We start from the raw sequence: 5,038 nt of genomic DNA, 5'->3' as shown, positions 1-5,038 counted from the left end.
AACCTCATCCCGCCCCCTTGACCTGTCCGTCCTCCCTGGACTGACCTGTCTCCTCCCTACCTCCCCACCTACACTCACCTTTACTGGCTCCATCCCCGCTTCTTTGACCGGTCTGTCTCCTCTCCACCTATCTTCTCCTCTATCCATCTTCTATCCGCCTCCCCCTCTCTCCCTATTTATTTCAGAACCCCCTTCCCCTCCCCCATTTCTGAAGAAGGGTCTAGGCCCGAAATGTCAAAGCTCCGAGCTTCCCAAGAGGAGGTCAGGTTTTGCCCCTTCCCAAGTAGGACCCTCTATATACTGCTTAAGGAAACTTTCCTGAACACATTTAACAAATTCCACCCCATCTAAACCCTTAACACTATGGCAGTCCCAGTTTATGTCAGGAAAATTAAAATCCCCCACTATGACAACCCCATTTCTCCTGGCTGGGGCCCTGGCTGATATGTTTGCATCATTGTTAGCCACAGGTGAGGTCCCAGAAGACTGGAGGGTAGCAAATGTTGTGCCCTTATTCAAGAAGGGCTGCAAAGAAAAACCTGGGAATTATAAACCAGTAAACTTAACATCTGTGGTAAGTAAATTACTTGAGAAGATTCTGAGGGGTAAGATATACATGCATTTGGAAAGACAGGGTTAGAATATAGAACAGTACAGCACAGTACAGGCCCTTCGGCCGAACTTTTACCCTAAACCTAAGGTCTATCTAACCTCCAACCCTACCTTATACTATCATCCATATGCCTATCTAACAGCCGCTTAAATGCCCCTAATGAGGCCAACTCCACTACGCTCTCCGGCAATGCATTCCACTCCCCTACCACTCTCCGAGTAAAGAACCTACCTCTGACGTCTCCCCTATATCTACCTCCACTCACTTTAAAACTATGCCCCCTCGTAATAGCTACCTCCACCCTAGGAAAAAGTCTCTGGCTGTCTACTCTATCTATACCTCTGATCATTTTGTACACTTCTATCAAGTCACCTGTCATCCTTCGTCGTTCTAAAGAGAAAAGCCCTAGCTCTCTCAACCTTTCCTCATAAGACCTTCCCTCCATTCCAGGCAACATCCTGGTAAATCTCCTCTGCACCTTTTCCAACGCTTCCACATCTTTCCTGTAATGAGGTGACCAGAACTGGACACAATACTCCAGATGTGGCCGAACCAGGGTTTGATTAGGAGTAGTCAGCATGGCTTCATGCCTCACAAATATGCTAGAGTTTATTGATGAAGTGATCAGGAAGGCTGATGAGGGCAGGGCAGTAGACGTAGTCTATAAGGATTTCAGTAAGGCCTTTGATGAGGTTCCACATGGTAGGCTGCTCTGGAAGGTTAGAGTACATTGGAATCCAGGGAGAGCTTGGAAATTGAATACACAGTTGGCCTGACGGTAGGAAGCAGAGGCTATTACTGGAAGGATGCTTGTCTGACTGGAGGCCTGGGACTAGTGGTGTGTCTCAGGGGTCGGTGTTGGGCCCATTGCTGCTTGTTTTCTATAACAATGATTTGGATGAGAATGTACAAGGCATGATTGGTAAGTTTGCGGATGACACTAAAATAGGCGGTATCTTGGACAGTGAAGATTATCAGAAATTGCAGCAGAATCTTGATCAGCTGGGGAAGTGGGCCGAGAAATGGCAAATGAAGTTTAATATAGATAACTGTGAGGTGTTGCATTTTGGAAAGTCAAATCAAGGTAGGAGTTTCATAGTGAATGGTAGGGCCTTAAGGAGTATAGTGGAAGAGAGGGACCTTGGAGCTCAGGTGCATGAAAGCGGAGTCACAAGTAGATAGGGCAGTAAAAAAGGCTTTTGACACACTGGCCTTCATCAGTCAGGGCATTGAGTACAGAAGTTGGGAAGTTATATTGCAGTTGTACAGGGCGTTGGTGAGGCCACACTTAGAGTATTGTGTTCAGTTTTGGTCACCTTACTATAGGAAGGATGTTGTTAAACTGGAAAGAGTGCAGAAGAAATTTACAATGATTTTGCCAGGACTCAAGGGACTGAGTTTATAGGGAGAGGTTGGACAAGCTAGGACCTTTTTGCTTTGGAGCATAGGAGACTGACGGGGTCCTTACAGAAGTGTATATGATCATGAGAGGTATGGATAGGGTAAATGCACTCAGTCTTTTTCCCAGGGTTGGTGAAATTGAGGACGAGAGAGAGCATCAGTTTAAGGTAAGAGAGGAAAGAATACATGGGAACCTGAGGGCAACGTTTTTACACAGAGGTTGGTACACATTTCGAATGAGTTGCCAGTGGAAGTGATTGAGGTGGGTACATTAACAACATTTAAAAGGCATTTGGATGAATACATGGATAGGAAAGGTTTAGAAGGATATGGGCCAAGTGCAGGGAAACGGGTTAGCGTGGATGGACATTTTGGACTGCACAAACCAGTTTGGGCCGAAGGGCCTGTCTCTGTGCTGTAGGACTCTATGACTCTTATGTATGGGTGATGTGATTAGTAAGTTTGCAGATGACACGAAGATTGGTGGAGTTGCTGATAGTGCCAACGATTGTGAAAGGATACAACCGGATATAGATGGATTGGCAACTTGGGTACAGAAATGGCAGATGGAGTTTAATCCAGACAAATGCGAGGTGATGCATTTTGGTGGATCAAATTTAGGTGTGATTTATACTGTAAATGGCAGAACCCTTCGGAACATTAACATACAGATGGATCTGGGCGTGCAGGTCCACAGTTCTCTAAAAGTGGCAACACAGGTAGCCAAAGTGACTAAGAAGGCATGTGGCGTGCTTGCCTTCATCGGCCAGGGCATGGAGTACAAGAGTTGGCAAAGCATGTTGCAACTATATAAAACCCTTGTTAGGCCGCATTTGGATATTGTGTGCAGTACATGGGACTACATTGTTGTGGCCATTACAGAGACTTGGTTGAGAGAAGGACAGGACCGGCTGCTCACCGTTCCAGGATTTTGTTTTGTTAGACGAGATAGAGAGAAAGGTAAGAGGTGGAGGAGTTGCATTACTAGTCCAGGAGAATGTTAAATCTGCACTTGGAGAGGACATGCTGGAGGTTCATTCACTGAGGCAGTATGGGTAGAGCTCAAAAATAAGATGGGTGAAATCACTCTGATTGAATTATACTTTGGGCCTCCCAACAGCCACCAAGAGATTGAAGAACAAATACGTCAGCAAATTGTGGAAAGGTGCAATAAAAACAGGGTTGTCATAGTGGGTGACTTTAATTTCCCCGGTGTTGACTGGAACTCCCTTAGATCAAGAGGCTTAGACGGAGCAGAATCTGTTAAGTGCACCCAAGAGGGTTTCTTGAAACAGTATTTCCAACTAGAGGAGGGGCCATACTGGACCTTGTATTGGCCAATGAACCCGGCCAGATGACTGACCTTTCAGTGGAAGAGCATTTTGGCAACAATAATCACAACTCCTTAAGTTTTAAGATAGCTGTGAATAAGAATAAGTAAGGACCTTGCGGGAAGGTACTAAATTGGGGGGAGGGCAAATTACATCAGTATTAGGCAGGAGCTAGGGAGTGTTAATTGGAAGGAAGCTGTTATCATGCAAGTCCACATTTGACATGTGGGAACTGTTTAAAGACCCTCTGATGAGAGTTCAAGACCAGCATGTTCGAGTAAGGAGGAAGGATAAGGATGGCAAGATAAGGGACCCTTGGATAACGAAGGGGGTTGTGAAATTAGTCAAAAGGAGGAAAGAACCATACATAAGGTTTAGGATGCTAAAATTGGACAGGGCCCATGAGGAATATAAGGAGAGCAGGAAAGAACTCAAGTACGGAATTAGGAAAGCAAGAAGGGCCACTAAATGACCTTGGCAAGTAGGGTTAAATAGAATCACAAGGCATTCTATAGGTACATTTTAAAAAAAGAGGATAACTAGAGAGAAGGTAGGACTACTCAAGGACAAAGGAGGGAACTTGTGCTTGGAGGCAGACAATGTGGGTGAGATCCTAAATGAATACTTTGCATCAGTATTCATTCAGGAAAAGGATATGAAGGATAGTGGGATTAGTGTTGAACATGCTAATATGCGAGGGCATTTTGTGATCAAGAAAGAAGTGGTGTTTACATGGATTTTAGTACGGCTTTCGACAAGGTCCCTCATGGTAGGCTCATCCAGAAAATTAAGAAGCATGAGAACAATGGTGACTTAGCTGCATGGATTCAGAATTGGCTTGCCCATAGAAGGCAGAGGATATTGGCGGAAGAGTGTTTTTCAGGCTGGAGGTCATGACTAGTGGTGCTCCACAAGGATCCGTACTGGGATATATATAAATGACTTAGATGAAAATGTAGATGGGTGGATCAGTAAGTTTGCATACGATACAAAGATCAGTGCAGTTGTGGATAGTGTAGAAAGTTGTCAAAGGATACAGCGAGATATAGATCAATTGTAGATATGGGCAGAGAAATGGCAGAGTTAAATCCCACTAAGTGTAAAGCACTGTACTTTGGGAGATCAAATGTTAGGGAAAAGTATATAATTAATGGCAGGACTCTTGAATAGCATTGATGCACAGACGGATCTTGGGTTCAAGTCCATAGCTCCATGAAAGTTGCCATGTAAGTAGATAACATGGTAAAGAAGGTGTGTGGCGTGCTGCTTGCCTTTATTGGTCAGGGAATTTAGTACAAGAGTCAGGCAACTTTGTAAGACTTTGGTTAGGCCACATTTGGAATATTGCATTCAGTTGTGGTCACCACGTTACAGGAAGGATGTGGAGGCTTTGGAGAGGGTGCAGAAGAGGTTAACCAGGATACTGCCTGGATTAGAGGATCTGAGCTATAAGGAGAAGCTAGAAAAACTCAGGTTGTTTTCTCTTGAGCAATGCAGGCTGAGGGGAAACTTGATAGAAGTCTATAAAATTATGAGATGTATAGATAGGGTTGACAGTCAGAATCTTTTTCCCAGAGTTGGAATGTCTAATACTAGGGGGCATGTGTTTAAGGTTGGAGGGGGAAAGTTCAAAGGAGACGTGAGGGGCAAGTTTTTTTTTAAACAGAGTGGTAGGAGTCTGGAACGCACTGCT

Source organism: Rhincodon typus, chromosome 7 (genome assembly GCF_021869965.1).
Source record: "Rhincodon typus isolate 14 chromosome 7, sRhiTyp1.1, whole genome shotgun sequence".
In the NCBI taxonomy this organism is placed as follows: Eukaryota; Metazoa; Chordata; class Chondrichthyes; order Orectolobiformes; family Rhincodontidae; genus Rhincodon; species Rhincodon typus.
The sequence above is the reverse complement of the archived record's forward strand: the minus strand, read 5'-3'. Positions refer to the sequence as shown.